We start from the raw sequence: 21,905 nt of genomic DNA on the forward strand, positions 1-21,905 counted from the left end.
GACTCTGCTTTGGTTTCTGCTGCCTAAAAGATTGCAGTGAGAGAGAGTGGTATGTCCTGCCTCCCAAAGCCCTTGAGCGCAGCCTCCCCCTCCCCCCCACAGACACCTGGGATGCCCTCTACCCATAGGCACCAACTCTGTGGGTGCTCCGGCTCCCTATCCCCCCACCCCAGCTCACCTCCTCTCCACCTCCACCTCCTCCCCTGAGCATGCCGCAGCTCCGCTTCTCCGCCTCCCTCCCAGTGCTTCCCGCTGCAAAAAAGCTGATTCACAGCAGCAAGCACTGGGAGGGAGTGGGGAGGAAGGGGAGCGCGGCATGCTTGGGGAAGAGGCGGGGCTGGGGCGGGGATTTGGGGAAGGGATCCAATAGGGGCAGGGAGGGGGCGGAGTTGGGGCAAGGACTTTGGGGAAGGGATTGGGATGGGGGCGGGGCAGGGGCAGGAGGGGGCGGGGTGGGATGGGGACAGGGCGGGCCCAGGGGCGAGCCCCCACCAGCGCCTGGAAAAGTTGGCGCCTATGCCTCCACGCCCTGCAGAAGCATGGGACACCCCCCCTTCGTGGGACACCTCTCCCATCCCACACTTCGGAGCCCCTGATGCTTGCGATGGAGAAGATAGTCCAATATAAATGGCACAGAGGCAAGCGTCGAGGATGAACGGTGCTGCATCAACCAGATTGAAAATCTCTTCCAATTGGCAAGGTAGGTGGCTCTCGTAGAGGGTTTCCTACTGCCAAGGAGCACTTGTCTAACCTGATCCAAGCAAGAAAGCTCCATCGGGTTCAACCATGGAGCTCAAATGCCGTGAGGTGCAGCGACTTGAGGTTTGGGTGTTGGAGACGGCCGTGATCCTGAGTTAGTAAATTTGGGAAGAGCGGCAAAGTGACTGGAGTTTCCACTGACATTTCCCAGAGTGATGTGTACCAGCGCTGGCGGGGGCAGGGTGGAGCTATCAATATCACTGAAGCTTGTTCCCTCCGTATCTTGATGAGCAGCTTGTGAACAAGGGGGAAACGCGTATTGGAGATGGCCTCCCCATGGGAGGAGGAATGCATCCACAGTGAAGGAGCCAGGCTGGTACTGAGCGTCTCGGGAGGAGTCCCTTTTCAGCACCGGTGCCCGGGATGATGGTGCAGGGGCTCCATGCCGATGAGGATGGGCTGGGTGCGGGGTCCCCCGACCTGGGGTCTGAGTGGCGGCGAAGAGCTGCCTCCCTTAGGAGAGCCTTAAGCCGCTGTTCCCTTTCTTTAATAGTTCTTGTACGGAACTCGTGGCAGATCCTACACCAGTCCTTTTGGTGACCTTCCCCTGGCACCTTAGACAAGTCTTTGGCATGCACTTAGCACAGACCTCAGGTTTTGAAACCCAGAGACCGTGGCATACCCCGATTCCAGGGAGTCAGAAGGAGGGGGAGCCCCCAACTAACTAACTAACTACTATACACTAACTAAAGAACTATATACAGAAAACGGAGATAAAGGCACTTGCTAAGCAAGGGCTATGGGAAGTTCCAGCTAACTGTTACTGGCGGTAAGAAGGAACTGAGGAGGGTGGCGGGTCGGCAGGTCTCTATATTGAGCGCCATGAAGGCTCGACTCCAGAGGGTGCCCAGGCCAACCCAACACAGGCTGCTATGGGAAAAATCTTCCGGCTACCGTGCATGTGCGCGCGCACACATCTGATTGGAATGGACACGAACAACACATCTCAAAGAAGAACTAGTTTTGCACTACGAAATTCCTCCTCAGTGTAGAATTATTATACTGTAGTTTATGTGACTGTGGAGCACAGTAAAAATCAATCAATCCCAATTTCTCCAAATGTTTTTGTCATTTGTAAATATTTGCAGAATAGTTTAGGCAAACAATTTTCAGCCAAAGTGGTGTTTATCAACTGTTCACTTTGAATACACACTATTTTTGATGTGTGATTGGTCTCAGGGTGAGGGGTGGTGGTCACATGATTTTGTTTCTGCTTCCTGATTGGAGGACTGAAAATTTTTAAAACAGGAGAATAATGACGGTCAAATAATGCACAATGTGCTACCAGTACAAATATTCAGACAAATAAGTATTTGTGCTAAACATTTTGAAAATTTCAGGAGTTGTGAACAATAAACACCACCTTGTGAATAGCAGGAAAGTAAAGCTGGTTTTTAAGCACATACCAGCATTGTTTGATATTTACATGAATGCGTGTTTGTGCTGCTGTTTCATTGCAGAGTTTTAGAGCTGCAGCCATCTGTGGAAGTATGCTGAAAATCAACAGAGATTAACCATTCATGTCTAAATCTCCTTTTCCTCCCTTTCCTTGTCTTCGGTTTTGTTTTTTGTTTTCAAAGAAGGAAATTAAAGATCAAGTCCTGGGAAATGTAACAAAGCCCTTATTACAGAGCTTTGCACCTGGTGAAAATAGCTGCGGCCCAACTGCACAGGATGTCAGTGCTGCTGGACTTCAGCTACGCCACAGGGCATGTGGGAAGAGGGCATAGCAGATGCAGCCTGCTCCTGTTCTTTGGGCATATTTTGGCTCACTGGATCCACACTGTGCAAGAATCATCCACCTCCATGCCTCCCTTTACAGTGACTGGGAAGACCCACCACAGAAAGCTGCCTGCTGTGGAAGGGAGTGCAGAGTCCCTTTGCAGAGAGTCTCCACTGCTTTTGCCCCCTACAGATTTCAGTTGATTTTTGGTCTCACATGCACAAATCGGGCTGGTGTAATTCCCAGCTCAGGCAGATGTACACACACTAGCTCTGCTCGCGCTAGCATGCCAACAATAGCAGTGTGGCTGGAGAGGCATGGGCTGCGGCTTGGGCTAGCTGCCAGAGTACATACCTAGGGTCTCGGACAGGGTTGTACTTGGGCAGCTAGCTTGAGCTGGCACCTGTGCTGCGGCGGCCACATTGCTAATTTTAGTGCACTAGCTTGAGCAGAGCTAGCACATATACATAGGGTGACCAGACAGCAAGTGTGAAAAATCAGGAGACTTTTTTTCACAGGGGGGTAGAGTTGTGTACATAAGCCAAAGCCCCTAATATCGGGATGTCTGGTCACCCTACGTGTACGTCTACCCAAGTTAGAAATCACACTGCCCAGCTTCAGTGCAGACATACTCTCAGGTTTAACAATGAGAATTGGACAAAAAAATTAAGGGGGGCAGAGAAGCAAAATATTTGGTCACATTTTTTCCGCTTTTCTTTTAAGTTTTGAAACATTTGAAATTTTCTGACACGAGCAACACTAAGCTGCCCACTTTCCATGTATGCAGCATTTTGGATGATAACTCAGTGTGCATGGGGGGAATTCACATTGCTATGAAGCCTTGACTTTTCATCCCCTATTTCAGTGTTTACGTTCATAACTGTAACGTTGCATCTGGGCACATTTTTGCCAGGTGCGGTTCTGCTGGCCCTGCCTCATGCCAGCATGCACAGCTATGCCTGGAAGCCACGTGGGACTAATCTTCAAGGCTTCTCTGTGTTGGCTCCTGGCATGTTGTCCCACCCTTGAACTCTAGAACCATAATAATCCCGCTGTATCAGGGGCTCTGCACACACGCAGAAGAGGGTGAGGGTGTAATAAAGATGTGACACTCAGCTAAGCGACTGGTCTTTATTTTCTGGGCCCCCGTAACTTAACATCAGTCAGGGTAACGCAAGGTTACTGGCTGTGATTTTCACAGGATGCCCAATTCCCATTGAATTTCAACAGGAAATTGGGTGCCTAACTCACTCAGACTCCTTTGAAAATCCTGGCCTATCCCCCTGTCACACAGCAGGCATCAGACTCCATTGACCCCTCCACTGGCTACTATTTTAGGGGTGGGCAGTGACTGGCTCTTAGTGAGGATAAAAATAGAATGCCTTTTCATTAAAGGGGCAGGAATTTACTCTCTCACTGCAATCTTTTAGGTGGCAGAAACCAAAGCAGAGTCTGATGATATGTCTACACTACGAAATTAGGTCGAATTTATTGAAGTCGACATTTAGCTTCTGATTTTACAAAGTCGATGCTACATGTCCCCACTATTGACATTCCGTCGGAGGAGCACATCCTCACTACCATGGCTAGCATCGACACATGGAGCGATGCACTGTGGCCAGCTATCCCACAGTTCCTGCTGCCAATTGGAATTCTGTGTTAGGCTCCCAGTGCCTGATGGGACAAAAACATTTTCGCGGGTTGTTTTGGATACATGTCATCAGCCTCCCATGATGCTCTTCCCTCCTCCCTTCCTCCCTCCCTAAAAGCAATGGCAAACAATCATTTTCGCACCTAAGCCTGGGTTCTCATGCAGACGCCATAGCACGGCAAGCATGGACCCTGCTCAGCTATACACTGTTGTTGTGAGCATCGCAAATACCTTGCGTGTTGTCCTGCGGTATTTGCAGAGCCTAGCCAGGAGCTGCCGTGTGGAAGAATGTGATGTTACCAAATAGCCGTGCTGGAAGCCATGGAGCAATTCGCACATACTGGCGGCAGCAACCAGGCTTGTTGACAGGGTGGGCCCAGGAAACAAGCTTCTGGGCCTAGGAAACAAGCACTGATTGGTGGGACCACATAGTTATGCAGGTATGGGGATGAGGAGCAGTGGCTGCATAACTTACGAATGCGTAAGGCCACTTTCATGGAACTTTGCAAATTGCTTTCCCCAGCACTGACGCACAGAAATACCAAAATGAGACCTGCTCTGACAGTTGAGAAGCGAGTGGTGATAGCCCTATAGAAGCTTGCAATGCCAGACTGCTGCCAGTCAGTCGGGAATCAGTTTGGAGTGGGTAAATCTACCGTGGGGGCTGCTGGGATCCAAGTAGCCAGGGCAATCAATTCACTTCTGCTAAGAAGGGTAGTGACTCTGGGAAATGTGCAGGGCATAGTGGATGGCTTTGCCGCGATGGGGTTCCCTAACTGTGGTGGGGCGATAGAATGCACATCCCCATCTTGGCACCAGACCACCTTGCCAAAGAGTACATAAACTGCAAGGGGTACTTCTGAATGGTGTTGCAAGCGCTAGTGGATCACAAGGGCCGTTTCACCGACATCAATGTGGAAAGGTACATGATGCGCGCATCTTTAGGAATTCCGGTCTCTTCAGAAAGCTGCAAGAAGGAACTTTCTTCCCAGATCGGAAAATTACCGTTGGTGATGTTGAAATGCTAATAGTTATCCTTGGAGACCCAGCCTACCCCTTGCTCCTGCTGGCTCATGAAGCCATACACAGGCAGCCTGGACAGCACTAAGGAGCAGTTCAACCATAGGCTGAGCAAGTGCAGAATGGTGGTAAAATGTGCCTTTGGACATTTAAAGGGGTGCTGGCGCAGTTTACTCACTAGGTTAGACCTCAGCGAAAGCAATATTCCCATTGTTGTTGCTGCTTGCTATATAGTACATAATATCTGTGAAAGTAAGAGGGGAAAGTTTCTGGGGGGGTGGGGGGTTGAGACAGATCGCCTAGCTGCCAATTATGAACAGCCAGACACCAGGGAAATAAGAGCACATCGAGGTGCACTGCATCTCCGAGAGGCTTTGAAAACCAGTTTCATGAATGACCCAACGCTGGTGTGACAGTTCTGTGTGTTGTTCCTTACCAAGCTGCCCCCTTTTTTGCATGTACTGCCCTGTAAACTAAACGCCCACCAACCACTGTGTGCACAATGAATAAAGAGCCTCTTGTCCTCAATCCGTGCATATTTATTATGCTATCAAACACTGAACAAAGACAGCAATGAATAGCAAAGATAACCCGGGTCTAAGGTCCTGATAACACAGGACGGGAGGGGCAAGGACACATAGCTTATTACAACTGCACTGTCTAGCAATCCAAGCTGTGGGAATGAGAGCCTTCTGCTCCATGAACCATCCCCTGGAGTTGAGTTCAAGGGATAACGGAACTCCCCCCCACCCCGCCCCGCATTCTAAGACATCTGGGAGAGGAAGATGTGGAACTTGGTGAGGAGGGCAGCTGGTTCATCATTGGGTGCAGCAGGACTCTAAGGTGTAGCTGCCTTTCCTGCACCTCAACCAGATGCCTCAACATGTCTGTTTGCTCCCCCATAAGTCGCAATATCTCCTCTTGTGTGTTATGCTCTTGTTCCCTGCATGCTTTCCTGCCCTCTAGGTCAGTGCGCATGCTCTCCAACTGTGTGAGCCTCCATGCATTCAGCTGGGCTCTGTCAGTCTCGGAGGAACGCATCAAATCACAGAACATGTCTTCCCTTGTCCGCTTTTTTCACCTTCTAATCTGGGACAGCCTTTGTGCTGGTGTGGAGGAAGCACCCTCACACAAGGTTGCAGCTGCAAGGGAAAAAACCCCCAGAAGGGTAGCCTTACAGAACATACATTGTTGAAAACAGAAGGTTAACTCTTGCAATGAATGAAACACTTCACAGCAGTAAATGCATTCCCTGAGGTACACGGCCACATTTTGTCTTTTAAAAGAAGCGCCTACCAGTAAGGTACAACACATGGCAGACTTTCGGTTTGCAGGCAGGCATGGTAAGCACACAAGAAAGGGAAGGAGGTGTCAGGGCACACCCGGGGACACCATTTTTTGGTGGGGAACTCTTGGCACATAAACAGGCTTTTCCGGGGAACACCCTTTGCGTGGCTGCACTGGCCACCACTGTATCCCGATTGTTTACCTCAGATTAAACATTAAACACAATTGCATTTAACCCCTGTAGTGTGATTACAAGTGTGCACTCACCAGAGGTGCCTTCCCCGCCATCACAGTCCCGCAACAATAGGCCCTGGGAGGGGATTGGCTCCAGAGTTAGGAAAAGGTCCTGGCTGTCAGGAAGAATGGATCCTCTGCTTGCCTGCTGCGCATTCTCCTCCTCTTCCCTGCTGCGCATTCTCCTCCTCTTCCTCATCAACAATGTCCTCCTCATTGTTGCCCGAGGCTGCCTGTGGCCCCTGGGAGGTATCCACAGAGAGTGTTGGGGTACTGGTGGGGTCCCCACCTAGAATCGCATGCAGCTGCTCATAGAAGCAGCATGTCTGTGGGCTCAGAACCAGGGCGACTGTTTGCCTCCCTTGTCTTCTGGTTCGCTGGCCTGAGCTCCTTTATTTTCACGCAGCACTGCTGTGTGTCCCTGGTGTAGCCTTTGTCCCCCGCAGGGCCGGCTCTAGGATTTTTGCCGCCCCAATCAAACACAATTTTGGCCGCCCCCCCTATTTTTTAATTACCCCACCCCCGGCCCTGCCTCAACTCCGCCCCTTCCCAAATCCCCAGCCCTGCCTCCTCCCCCCAGGCTCTCAAGCCTAGGAGGGAGGAAGGGAGGGGGAGAAGCGGCGCCCGCGCCGCGGCCGCTCGGAGTCTCCCCCTCCCTCCCAGGTTTGAGAGCCTGGGAGGGAGGACGAGTAGCGGTGCACGAATCAGCTGTTTCACATGCCGTGGCGCACGAGTGGCAGCAGCAGCGGAGGTGAGCTAGGGCGGCCGGGGCACATTTTTCGGGGCGGCAGGGGCGGCATTCTGGCGCCGGCCATGCCGCCCCTAAAAATGTGCCGCCCCAAGCACCAGCTTGTTTTGCTGGTGCCTAGAGCCGGCCCTGGTCCCCCATTCCCTGCGCAATTTTGGCAGAGATGTCATAATTTCTTTTGCTGGTTTGGAGCTCTGCCGGCACAGACTCTTCTCCCCACACAGCAATCAGATCCAGTGTCTCCTTTATGCTCCATGCTGGAGCGCGTCTGCGGCCCTGGGCAGGCATGGTCAGCTGTGCTGGTGAGCTCTCCATGCTGATCAAACAGGAAATGAAATTCAAAAGTTCCCGGGGCTTTTCCTGTGTATGTGGCTGAAGTGCAGTGGAGTTGAAAGTGCTGTCCAGAGTGGTCACATTGGAGCACTCTGGGACACCTCCCGGAAGCCAATCCCAACAAATTACACAGCGTTGTGTCTACACTACACCTAATTTGACCCGGGAAGGTCGACTCTAATGCTATGCCTCTCGCCAAATACAGGCATCGACTTTACAAGTCCTTTAGGTCAGCAGAAAGGGCTCAGCAGTGTAGAGACACACATTATAAATTTGACCTAATGCGGCATATGTTGACCTGACGCCATAGTGTAGATCAGACCTCAGTTCCTCACTCTCATTTGATAACATCAAAACCTAAGGTTAGTCCCTTAGCTGTGAAGCAAGAGCTGTGAGGGACATAGAGGGGAGTAGTAACTAGAAGAAACTTTCAAGTGATCTGGTTGCACTAGTCCAGGCAACCCTCTCCCTCACCACATTCAGCTCCTTGAAAACCGCAATACACTGGACTTCACTGGCACGGGACAGGCTTAGTATGGAAAAAAGTGGTTATAGGAAATTAAAGAGGAATTTCTAAACTAAATATTTTCCTTTCAATGTACTATTCATTAGATTTAAACACATGGAAACTTTGCTTGTAATAGACACATTCTAAATGTGATTGTTACTCTACAGCAAAAGTGAGAGCTGGTGGGTGTCAAAAGGAGCTGCAGGAGCTGTGCTTCTCTGTTATTTTAAAAGAAAATAATTATCCACGCATTGTGTCAGGCCTTTTCCTCGTCAGCTCGGCAAGGACTTTCAAAGTCAGTCATTTACATTTCGCAGTGCAACAATTCCAGGCTGCAGGAGTCTCACCAGCCAGCCAGCTGATCTATGCTGGAGTGAGAATTCACAGTACAAAGCTGCATATAACTTTCAAGTGCCCCATGACCAGATAAACTGTAATTCATTTGGTAATCACTGAACAAGGTTATTGTTGTACAAAGCACTAACTGAAGACAAGCCCTTCCCTAAAGACTTTACTTTCTAGTAGACGAACAGAGACTATGAGATGAAGTTGGAAGCCCAGAGGAAGCCTCAACATTGGATCAAAGAAAGTTCCCATAGCCCATCAGACCGGTGGCTCAGTTAGTCCAGCATCCTTTCTTCAGCAGTGACCAGTACCAGATGCTTCAAGAAGGTGCAAGAAGCCTGTAATGGATAATTATGGAATAACCTGCCTGCAGGGGGAAGGTTCTTGAAATCCCCAGGTATTTAGGCACTGAGGCAAGAGGGTTTATATCCTGTATAGTGTAATTGTGGTATAGGGAGTATGATCAAAAGCCAGAGGGCACGGCCAGAGCGCAGCTGTGCTCCATGAGGTTAGGGGAGCTGAGTTCAAGACAGAACAGCCCAAACGCTGGCCCCAGAATATGCTTCCGTCCCTCCCCCCCTCATTTCCCAAGCCGACAGGAGTTTGGGCAGAACTGAGAATCAGGCCAAATATCTCCTCAGTCTGAACTAGAGATGGGCCTGAACCAAGCCCCTCTGAAACTGGGGAGGTCTGGATTAGAAATTGAGAGCTCAGACTCATCTCTCAGCTAAGCCCTTAGGGCCTGTTAACCAGGCAAACTGACCATAACATGAGCTCCTGCTATGGTCAGTTTGTTTGTGCAGATGGGCTCTGGCTCAGCCCATTGGGGAGACACACAGTTAGCCATACTTGTTATGGGCGGAGTACGCAGAGAGGAACAAACTACACCTGGGGGAATTGTGCTACCAGCCTCTGCTGTAGGTTTGATTCCCTCTCCCACTCTGGAGACAGCTGGGTTTTGGTGGAGGTGGTTGGAGGGCCTCTCTCCTTCTTCCCTGTGTTGCTCCCAACATGTTTTGGACATACCTGTCCCCTCGGGTGTGCTCCTGCCCAAGACAGCCACAGTGTGTACACTCCCGAGAGATCTGATCGCTCCCCCCAAGAGACATCCCATGCATACTCCCCTTCCTCTGTGAGACATCTGCTTCTCACCCATGCAAGAGGTATTGTGACTAAATCAGCCCATGTATAAAAGCCAAGCACTAATCTCACATTCTGTGGAGAACTAATCCCATCTCCGCCACTGACTCATTCTGTGGCCTTCAGCATATACTTAATGTCTCTAGCTGAGTCTCTACCAGCCTCTTTTCTGAAAGACTCCTCCATTGCTGAACCTAGTGCAGCTCTAGCAATGGTAAGAGCACTAGCATAGACACTGCCGTGGTGTTAGAACCACTATGTTATCGCATCCTGTTCAGAGCAGGTCGACCCAATGGTTGGTGGCTACTAGCGCTTTGTCTACACTAGAGCTGCCACTGGGGGAGCTGTGCAGGTATTAGCAATGGCAGGACATTTTTCAGAAAGAAATAGGCTATTGTAGACAAGGCCCCTGTGTTTCCATTTCCCCATCTGTCACAGGTGAATGCCACACATAGGTGCTAACCAACAACAACTATGTGGGCGCAACCAGACAATCACTGTGCTCTCCAAAGAACTCACATAGGAAAATGATAAAAGACAAAAACGCCCTATCGGCTTTCACAAAGTGACCACTCCATTTCTGACCTCTCAGTCTTCGTCCTCATAGGAAACCTGCACAGCACTTTTCAAAAGACGAGTCTGGGAGCTTAAATTCATAACTTTGCTAGACACTAAAAATCATGGACTGAACAGACACACTGGATATATGGATTATTACAACAATCTATAACCCACTAACAACCCCCTCCAGCTTCTCCCCTCCCGCCTTCCTTTCTTCCCTATGACTAGAGGGGTGTTAACAGGCCACTTCACTTTGAATGGTCCCTTGAAATATGTATTTACTTATGCTAAACAATCTGTGCCATCTTGTATTTAGCTGTGACACTCTGAGTACCTTTCCCAGACCTGAAGAAGAGCTCTGTGTAAGCTGGAAAGCTTGTCTCTCTCACCAACAGAAGTTGGCCCAATGAAAGATATTACCTCACCCACCTTGTCTCGCTAATATCCTGGGACCGCCACAACTACAACATCACTGCGTATCACATTGGTGCTGTGCGGATTATTTAGTAAATGTGTGTACAGTAACTCCCCACTTAACGTCGTCCCGGTTAACGATGTTTCATTGTTACATTGCTGATCTATTAGGGAACAAGCTTGCTTAAAGTTGTGCAATGTTCCCTTATAATGTCGTTTGGCAGCTGCCTGCTTTGTCCACTGCTCACAGGATTCTCTGGAAGAGCAGCCCCTCCTTGTGGGGATTAGAAACAGGGGGATCCAGCAGACACTCCCTCCCATCAGCTCCCCTAAATTCCCTGTAAGATATGTGGTTCGGCAGCTGCCCAGCAGCAGTTCAGGTGGCCCTCCCCCCACTGCCGCGCTGCTCCTACCCTGCCCTTCAGCTGCTCCTGCGAGCTTCCTGGTTGCTTGGGGGGAGGAAAGGGGTGCCGATATCAGGATGTCCTCCTGCCCCCCGCTCCCCGTTCTGAAACCCCTCTCCACAAAGCGGAGAAGGGGGACAGGGCTCAGGGATAGAAAGGAGGGAGCTTGCTGGAAGCGGTTGCTTCCTGTCTGATCTGCTTAAAAGGGCAACATACTTGAAGTGGGTCCACGTACTTAAAGGGGCAATGCACATCTCTCTCTCTCTCACTCATGCAGGCACCCCCCAGCACTTTGGAAAGTCAGCACCTGTGCAGCCGTGCATGTACTATCAGGAGGAGGGAGTGGTGCCCTCCAGCTGGATAGCGTGGGCTCATCATCATGTTCAGTTTTTGCAGGAAAGTGTTTGCAGCTACCAGCCTGCATCTATTGTGTTTCCTCCCTCCTGCCTCAGTCCATGCTGCCTTGTAGAGTGTGAGGCCACATTAACAACAGCGTATTAACCCTTGAGGGCTCAGCCGAGTGCTAGTTCATCATTTAGCAGTAAGGCATTCCCTGGGAAATATCCACCATCTCAACCAAGCTTCACAATCATTCATTGCTGTGTACAATATTAAACTGTTTGTTTAAAATTGTTTAAAAAACTTATATTGTATGTGTACATAATGTCTTTTGTCTGGCAAAAAAATTTCCCCTGGAACCTAACGCCCCCTATTTACATTAATTCTTATGGGGAAATTGGATTAGCTTAACATCGTTTCTCATAAAGTCGCATTTTTCAGGAACATAACTACAATATTAAGCGAGGAGTTACTGTACTGTGCTGGGGAAATATATAATGATATGTAAATGCTGAGTTATTATATGGGCAGTGATACACCTGCCCTCCCCATCATGTGCATCCCTGACACATTTGTTCTTTACGCAGGTCAGCCTCTGCCTATGCAGGTTTCCCTCCCTGCCATGCTTCAGGGGTGGGATATTTTTGCCCTGCAGGGTGATGTCACAGAATTGCGCGCACACAAGAAAAGGAAAGGATAGCCTCTCCTGGCCCAACCTCCACTCCATGCTCCCTCTTTCACAAAGAGGAAAACCAAGAGACGGCAGCATCTCCAAGTTCAATCCTTTGGTGTCCTCTCCTGGCCTCTTCTCTTTTAAGGAAGGTGATATTTCACAGCCATTTCTCCCCACTCTAGAGCATAGAGTTGGGGTGGATGTGAATAGGTTCACGTAGCCAGATCCTCCCCACTCCTTCATTGAAAAAGAGATAAAGCGAGGAAAGGCCTCTCACATCTTCAGAGATGGAACCCTACCCACTACATCTAGAAAGTAGACTGAGACAAGACTTACCATCTGTAAGGCCCAGTGCAAGAGTCTTCTCTTCAGCCAGGTCTTCTCCACAGTGGAGTTTACATGATGGCTCAGCAATGTTGCCTCTTGGAAACCAAGAGGAATCCCAGGCGACTCAAGAACACTGTTTAAAACAGAGACGAAAGCTGGGTCCATCTTTAGGACACACAGAATGTCACTCTACATTTTGTATATGGTACCTACATAATATGGTTATGGATGCATTAGAAAAGGGGGCAGGGCATGGATAGAAAGGAATAGATAGGAGAGGAAGGGTGTTGTTCCTTTGAGATCTGAACTCATGTAAACTGAAAAGATACCATTTCAGGGGAATAGGGCAAGGTCTGCAAATAGTTATATGTAATATGAATTTTACTTGAAGAGGCAGAAAAACTCCGAGGTGGAAAGGAAGGGTTAGTGAAGGGTATTAGAGAAGGTGGGAGCACTGTTATAGCTACTAGTGCTATAGCTACTCAGCTACTGCTGAGATAAAATTTTCTCTCTCTTAGGGGTTTCTGTAGTGCTCATCCATAATGAGCTTCCCTTGTCAATGCTTAGAACATTCACAAACCTTATTTTTAGTAATAAAATTTCTCAACTTTGGTCTCATCCCCGAAAGCAAAAACTACATTGGATGGAAAATTTAATAAAATGTTGTTATTCCTTACCCCCCCCCCCCCTTTTTTTTTTTTTTTTTTTTTTTTTTGAGTATTACAGAAGTGGTTGTCATCAGTGGAAAGGTGGGTCCGCCCCTGCACACATGCACTTTTTTGTCCCTGCTGATGGCTGTTTCCAAACTGCAGACTTGGCACACACACAGTCCTGAATGAGGAATTTCCCCTTATTGGAAGAAATGTGCATTAGCAGTAACAAAGCTATTAATATTTGAAACTGAGCATGCCCAGTATACTTTCCTCACTTGTTCAAGTACGCACCAAAGTGCAATGTTTCCAGGTGCAGAGAGGAAATTTGGTATCATCCTCACCTGTGATTCAACTCCATTTAAAACTGAGGCAGTGGGGAGTAAGGATTGGTTTGCACCTGGCAGTCAGTAAGCCCTAAAGAGCTTTCCTCATGTGTCTCCTTTGTCAATAAATGCACCCTCTGCAGAGCTTGGCCTTTTTAGTTAGGTTGAGTCCTGTTTAACACCCTTTCCCTGCAGTAATTATCCTCCTTAACTTTAAAACTTGCCACCTGGACAGTAGTTTATAAAATTTTAAAGTAATGCTCTAACAAACTCAACTAGCACTCCAGCAGATGTTTAAGTGCGTACTCAGATGAATAAATTATGGGTGTCCACAGATGTTGCTACTGAGGAGGCAGTAGGTGGATGTTTTTGAGAGCAGATATAATTGATTTAAATTTATAGTGTCCAGAGCAATCATCTGGGATTGTCTTTTGGGGTCTGGTCAAAATGTGAGCTGCAGCATTCAATGATATTGAGATAATAATAGCAGTGATGTGAGTGCAAACAACTTGTACTAGAAAGTCTGTCTGCAATTATTCCTGCTTTCCCCTACTATATTTCTATTAGTGATGGGCCCCAAACTAAAACCTGAACCTAGATGCCTGCAAAATGTGGAAGATTTGGAATTTGATCCCCAATCTGAATCTGGCAGCTCCATCTCTATAAAACAAACCAAAGCTCCCAGATACAAACAGCCCTGAACTTCAGCTGGAGGGATGAAATCCAGGTTTAAATGTGAATTTTGTTGCTTAAACCCATCACTTATTTTTATTTCTATTTAGGCCTTGGATTTGTGCCTGTGAAACTGTGTATCTGAAGTACAGTATCAAGGATGCCAATCCCCTGTGCTCTCTTACTTTCTGTTTTGAATAATATTTTTATTGTATTTGTTAAAAAGAGCAGAGTGGTGGTCATCGGGACCTATCTGATCCCATCTGCTTTTAAATGCTAAGCAGGAAAGTATGTGGCTAGAGGTGCTTCCAAAGCTTGATATGATTATCATGGAACAGGACAATAACAATCACTGTGCCCATGTGGTTCCTTCCTGTAATGTTTGCTGTGTAGAGAGAAAAAGACCCAACGTACCCATTCAACTCCATTAACCTCCAGGGGAGTTTCTCCTGGTTTATACTGGTGGAAATGAGAGGAGAATCTCATGCCAAGAACCATGCAGGTTCTTGTGACTCAAGTTGCTGCTTGCAGGCCTCAAATGGGAAGTAATGTACATATATAAAGTAAATTCTCCCCTAGCTTTCCAGGTCATACGACTAGGAACAAGGAATGTAGGCCAGACCGGGGGGGGGAGGGGGAGGGCTGTATCCTGGAAAGTAGTGATGCTGAAAAACATCCCAGGATCCTAGTAGACAGGCAACTCAACATGAGCTCCCAGTTCGATGCTGTGGCAATAAGAGCTAAAATGATCCTTGGATGTATAATCAGGAGAGTAGTGAGTAGGGGGTTGATTTTACCTCTGTGTACGGTATTAGTGAAACAGATACTGGAACACTGCTTACAGTTCTGGGGTTCATGTTTTAAAAACAGAAGACTGTGCAGAAAAAAAGACACAAAAATTATTTGAGGGCTGGAGAAAATATCTTCTAGTGAGAGACTAAAGAGCTCAACTTGTTTAGATTTTTCCAAAAGAAGACTGAGGTGACTTGATTACAGTACCATCATGGGGAGAAAATATTGGGTACTAAAGTCAGAACAAGAACCAATGGCTGGAAGCTGAAACCAGACAAATCAAAATTAGAAATAAAACTAGGGTTACCATACGTCCGGATTTTCCCGGACATGTCCGGCTTTTGGGGGCTCAAATCCCCGTCCGGGGGGAAATCCCCAAAAGCTGGGCATGTCCGGGAAAATCGGGAGGTCAGCCGGGCCGGCGGGGAGCCGGGGGAGCTGGGCCGGCGGGGAGCCGGGTCAGCCGGGCCCACGGGGAGCCGGGCCCGCGGGGAGCCGGGTCAGCCGGGCCCGCGGGGAGCCGGGCCCGCGGGGAGCCGGGTCAGCCGGGCCCGCGGGGAGCCGGGCCCGCGGGGAGCCGGGTCAGCCGGGCCCACGGGGAGCCGGGTCGGCCGGGCCCGCGGGGAGCCGGGTCGGCCGGGCCCGCGGGGAGCCGGTCAGCCAGGCCCGCGGGGAGCTGGGCGGTGCGCCGGGCCGCCGGGGGCCGGCAGTGCTGGGCGGGACGGGGGTGGTCGGCGGGGGCCGGCACCCCAGGGCCCGAGCCGACCCAGGCTGGAAACGCTGGGGGGCCAGCCTGGGCCGCGCCTCCTCCCCCCACACCCTCCTTACCTGCTTCAGGCTTCCCGCGAATCAAATATTCGCGGGAAGCAGGGGAGGGGGCGGAGACTTTGGGGAGGGGGCGGGGCCGTGGGCCGTGGAGTGTCCTCCATTTGGAGGCACAAAATATGGTAACCCTAATAAAACACAAACTTTTAGTAGTGAGGGTGATTAGCCAGTGGACCAAACTACCAAGGAAAGTGGTGGATCTCCATCGCTTGCTGTCCTCGGCTCAAGACGGGACGCCTTTCTCGAAGATACGGTTTAGCCAAACACAAGTTATTAGGCTCAGCTCATGGCTAGCTGGGTGAAATTCTATGGCCTGAATTTTACAGTAGGTCAGACAAGTGGCTCTAGAAAGGAAGGACAGTCCTGTGGTTACAGCAGTAGCCTGGGATTCAGGAGACCCAGGCTCAATTCCCTGTTCTGCCACAGGCTTCCTGTATGACCTTGGAAAAATTACTTAAGCCTGGATCTTCAAAGGCATGTAGGGCCCTAATTCCCATTGAAACTAAGACCTCCATATTTGGAATTGGGATGCAACTTCCCCCTCAGTAAAACTGGGATCATTGCACTTCCCTACTTCACAGGGCTGTGGTGAGGATAAATACATTACAGCTTGTGAGGTACTCAGATACTATGATAATGAGGGCCATATAACTATCTTGGATGGATCCAATAGTCTCTTTGGCCTTAAAATCGCTGAGCTTTACAGGCAGCCCCCTGCTGCCTTTAGATGCAGAACTCCTGGATGCTATTATTTGCTGAAACAGATTCTTTAGCCATAATATGTTCACAGCAGCTCTGGCAGCGTTCTAGGGCCTTCTGAAACACAAAAGACAGTAAGGGTGATCCTCAATTTGTTGTTCACTCTCTTCGATACCATTCTGCAATGTCCACATCAGGTTTGCAGGTTATATTTAGTCTAGGCAGAACTGTCTTCTTCACCAGCCCTTTCCAGTATGATGGCACATTCACTCTAAGTCCCTATTTGCAGCAGCCCAGAACTTTATGAAACAAGAGGTGATTGGGTAGGAGTCCCACAGGAGCAAACATTATTAAGCTGGAGCCTCACAAGAACTTCAAGTCTGACCCCCGGCCCCCACTTTGGCGGGTGTGGGTGGAAATCTCAGATTTAAATCCCCAGATCCAAATCCACCCCTATGTTTTTGGTAGTGGGTGGGATCCAAAGCTGGAAGAGGTGTATTTTCTGGTCCTGGTAGAGATGCAGCCCAAGATTATTACTAGGCACATGCCCAGCTGTATGCTAGGCACTTCCCAGAAGCACAGTCCTTGCTTGGAAGAGAGTAAGTAGTGGCAATCTTTTTGTGAGATCAGCTGAAATCTTGAATAACTGCACAGGTGATTTTGGTGCTGTTGCCTAAACCTATTTCAGATCAGTTCAGCATCTTCTGGTCTGCCTAACTATTAATGTCATTATCCTGGGGACTGAAATTTCTCATTAGTGTAACATTAAGGTTAAGATTTTGGATGCACAGAAGTCAGGAAAGGCAGGGCCCGGTGCTTGGGCCTGACTACACTGTTTGTCCCAGGACAAAAGGGGAGAGGGAAACGGGACACTATGCTCCCCTTGCACTCTCCCAAGTTACAGCCTGCCAGGGCCAGTTCACCCCCAGTGTAAGGCAGAGCAGCGTCTTAGCTGCTCTAACTTCCTTTAGTTGATAATGGCCTCAAAGGGGACAATTCATCTGGTGATCTAGGGCTACATTTTATAGTGCAGGAGCCCTGCAGAAGTGAGCTCAAGTTGGTAATTCTGTCACATGTGAGCTAAATTTTGGAGACCATTTTATGTGTGATGTCACCATAAGCTAAAACACCCACATTCAACACCTAACCTACGTTTTACCAGTAAATTGTATCGAATTGAAAATCTGCTCAACAGCAGTTATGAGACTTCACACATTAGTATTAAATACACATACTGTATCAACATGAAACGTATCAGCTGTTATACACCCCACTGTAAACTAAGGAGCAAGGCACAGCCAAAGCACATGTCAAAAAGCCCATTGGCAGCACATGTAAAACACTGTTTGTCCAATATTAATATTCTCTGCAAGCATCAAATAAGGGAAAGACTCATTGGTGTTCTTCAGCTGCTTTTGGGCCACTCCATAACCACAATTAAACTGCTGATCAGACCAGGTTGACAATTGTTTTCCACCAGCCCCTGCTCAGCCTGACAGCTACCTCACCCCCAGCAGCCCTGAAAAGACATCCCGCTAACTGCAGCCCCCAACACCTCAGCCCCACCGGCCACAGCCCCCAACATCCCCATACTCCAATAGCTCACCAACAACTCTCCCCCAGACCTCCACCCACCACCTTTGGGACCTCCCTGGCCACTCACTGTGGTGCCCCCAGCTCAGCACTCTGCTCCCATCCTGGGTTAGGGGAGTTGCTCCCAATCCTGGCCACCCTGCAGCTCTGCTCGCTCCCATTGCCCGCCCCGCACTCACATAGCGCAGGCGAAATTTGCGTGATGAGTGGTGTTGCAACCTGGCACCCAGGCTTGCACTGCCACTCAGGTTTGGCCTGGTTGGCCACCCCCTATCATGACAGTGGGCAGCTGGGCCAAATCTGAGCACTGTTGCAACCTCATGCACCAAGTCACAAAGCTGCTCAGTCAAATTTGGCCCAGATGCCCTCCTCCTCAATCATGATGGAGGGGCAGCCGGGCCAAATTTGAGTGGCATTGCAACATCATGTGCCAGGGAAGGGCTGGAGCACTGCTCTGTCCTGGATTTCAGGGGCCAGAGCAATGCTGTGGACTGCTCCAGCACCACTACAGTCCTGTTACACCGGCCAGGAACCTGCAGCAGCATTCTACTCATGACTCCTCCCAGGGACACACTGCCAGCATACCCCCTACACAGGAGGCGGCTAGGAGGGAATGGGGCGGCATGGGTTATGATAACTCTACGCCAGCCAGGTATTCCTCCATGTTAAGGAGAGCGCCAGCTGTCTTAGTGCAGCTGCACAAGCCTTTTATACCACCAGAGCAGTGCCAAGGGGTCAGATTGGAGCCGAGTATCTGGTCATCAGAGTTAACGTTTTCACAGAAACGTTGGACCTGGTTGTGATCTCATTTACTCCACTACAGACCACGAAGCCAGTGGAATTACACCAGTGTAAAGGTGGCGAAAGTGAGATCAGAAGCAGGCCCTGCGCTCTGCCTCCTTGCATGTCACAGGCCTTTTATTAGCTGATCATACAAACTTTGTACTTGGTGTTAGTGACTCGAGAGAGGCCCCACCCTCGGCCTGCTAAAACTATTGAGATCGGTGCCCCATTTCCAGAAGTACACAAGCTGAGGACCTCAACACATTATGGATATTTTTTCCAGGTACAAAATAAGGGCATTTGCTGGAAATGAATCTAATAGTTTGCATAACCAAAGTGGGAGGAACTGCCACTTGGCAAATAGTTTGTGTTTAGCTGGGAAAACAAACAGATTCCCAGTGTCCAGCTTCTCACCTGTATATTCACACCTCGTGCCTGGGGCTTATCATTGGCACAGGTCCCTGCCCAGTTTCCTCACAATGAAAATCTCAGCGTTAATGATATTCTTTGCGCTTCTCAGACGCCTGCCATCGGAGAAGCTCAAAGTATTTCACAGCTGTTAATTGCTTGATTCCTGCCTCAGTCATGCTGGTGTAAATCTTGATGTCAGCACGGTTATTCTGGCTTTCCACCAGGCCCATGAGATTAGAATCTGATGCTAGTGGACCCCTGTGAAATGGGCAAGTGTTATTTCCATTTTACATAGGGGAAACTGAGGCACAGAGCAGTTAAATGACTCATTCCCACAGGGAATCCGATCTAGAGCTGGGACCAGGAGCAGCTATCCTCACTCCCAGCTTGCTGCTCTAACAATGGATGGGCTGGTAGGGACTTGGTTTGAATGTAGTTTTTGCATCTCTAGTGCTAGCTCTGCCTTAGACATTACAGCTCAGCACCATGCATTGCCTTTGAATCAGTGTCCTCCCTCCAGCTGCTTACAGCCTGCTGGTAATGAGGACAGTCATACCAGTAAGAACACCTCCTCCAGATCTCTCTCCTTCTGTCTCAGAGGCAACGAGCTCAAATAATGCAGAGCACAGAAGAATGATTCATACAGCCCAGAAGAGAACACACCACAACAGCCAAAGGGGATGGGCTTATCCAGCCATTAAAATGCCCTTTCAGGCCTCAGAGCACAGATCCAGAGCCCAGGAAAACCTTTGCCACCTGTCTGCAAGCACAGCGTGTTTACATAGCGAGCAGGAGGGCTGCACAAAGGGAAGGCAGGCAGAATGCGATCAGAAGGGAAGGGACAGGGTGTACTAGCACTGCAGCCTGAGGAAGGTATTGAGACTGAGACAAACTCCCCCCTCCCTGGGATAGGGATATAAGGGGCAGGGAGACAGACTGGAGTTAAATCCTTACCAGCTCCAGGTTTAAGCAGTTGATGGGACTTTAGTTTGAAATGCATGTGTGTGTGTACAGTGCCCAGCTCAGAGGGGCCTCAATCCTGACTGGGGCCTCTGGGTGGTACTGTAATAACGGCAATGAATGTAAGGGGTGTGACGTGCTTAGAGATGAAAGGTGCTCCGTTATAATGAAAGCAGCTTTATGGAAAGCTGCAGCAAGACTTTGCTGCTGCCCAGAGATGCCTGATTTCCTGAATTATACTGAATCAGTGTGAAGAAAGATACCTCTGCCTGCTGCAGGGTTCTTGCACTTTCCTCTTAGCATCTGGTGTTGCTGATCACTGTTGCTGACAGGGTACTGGACTTATGTGGACCCCCAGTCTGGCAATTCCTCCATGGACATGAGTAATTCTGACCCTCTCCCTCAACTCCTCTGAAAAAACAGGTTTCAGAGTAGCAGCCATGTTAGTCTGTATCCGCAAAAAGAACAAGAGTACTTGTGGCACCTTAGAGACTAACAAATTTATTAGAGCATAAGCTTTCGTGGGCTACTGCCCACTTCTTCGGATGCATACTGAAAAAACAGTACGGAACAGGAATGGCAGAGGCCAGGAGAAAGCCAGGGGCAGGTTTGGCAAAAGCAATATTTAGAGAAACACAAGAAACACGTTCTCATCTGTGGGAGCCTGGTGAAAAAGCAAGAGTGGTCTTATTGGGAAGTGGGACATACACTGTGTTGAGGAAAGGTCTTATGACTCATTGTCTCCACTGGGAAGTGGGATACACACAGAATGAATCAATAATAACACCTAGCTCTTTTATAGCACTTTTCTTTGGTAGATCTCAGGTATAAGAAAGCCAGGACTTGATTCTTCACGCCACCAATAAGTTGCTATTACCATAGGGAGAACAGAATTGCTACAGCCAACTGTATACTAGTACCATTCCAGGAAGGAGTTCCATTCCTTCTCAAAGGACTGGTCCCCTCAGGTGGGGTCCACTGGTGGTGTGCAGAAGTCTGGCACTGAATTCCCTGTGAATACCACATGGTTCAACTGTTGCTGAGGATTTCAGGCTACAGGAAAGCTCAGAGATAAATATAAACCTGGAGAGAGGAAACAGCCGCAGGTGAAGAAGTGAAATCAGCTGAGCCTCTGAGCTGAAGGGGAAGTCAAGGGCAAATAAGAGTCTGGCTATGCACAAATCTACTCCTGCTGAAATGTAGGAGGCCAAAGGTCTTTAGGAAGCCCTCAAAGTGCCAAGTCCTCAGTGCACCCTATCCTGCTTTCAGTGGCACTTCTGAGTGCTGAGCCGGGCATTACAGAGTGACTCCCGCCAGCCCAGAAGTCAAGGCCTGAGCTAGACCAAGCCAGCTAGATGCCTGTGCAGCAGTGCTGGGAAAGAGCCAAGATTTGGGGCCTATTAAGCAGCTATGCCCAGGGAAAAGCTGGACATGCCTGAGAACTGCCTCTGCTTGTAGAACTCCAGTGGATAGAAGATAAGGACTCTGTTGGAGGCTTATAGATTTACTTACAAAATGCTTCATATTTCCCTAGTGCTGTACAAACATTAGCTAATTAATCCCTTTAATAGAGATCATCTCTTGGCCTGCACTGGGAGAGAGGAAAGAAGGCAGAGAAGGTCGGCATAGATCTGAACGAGGAGCACTGGCTGCACTTGGCAAGAATGTCATTTTCAGACAATGGCCTGAGACGGGCAGGTTTCCATTTGTTTGTTTCCTTTTTAATAA

General features: G+C 49.1%; 1 long non-coding RNA gene across 1 annotated transcript; it reads right to left on the bottom strand.

Moving 5' to 3' along the window:
• Positions 1–5,617: 5,617 nt before the first annotated feature.
• On the bottom strand, positions 5,618–11,935 carry LOC112059793 (uncharacterized). The gene is made up of 3 exons (XR_002889069.3): positions 11,137–11,935; positions 6,708–6,916; positions 5,618–6,295 (listed from the first exon to the last, which is right to left on the bottom strand). It is a non-coding gene; the product is annotated as an uncharacterized LOC112059793 (long non-coding RNA).
• Positions 11,936–21,905: the final 9,970 nt, after the last annotated feature.

The sequence above is a fragment of the Chrysemys picta genome, chromosome 4, assembly GCF_011386835.1.
Source record: "Chrysemys picta bellii isolate R12L10 chromosome 4, ASM1138683v2, whole genome shotgun sequence".
In the NCBI taxonomy this organism is placed as follows: Eukaryota; Metazoa; Chordata; order Testudines; family Emydidae; genus Chrysemys; species Chrysemys picta.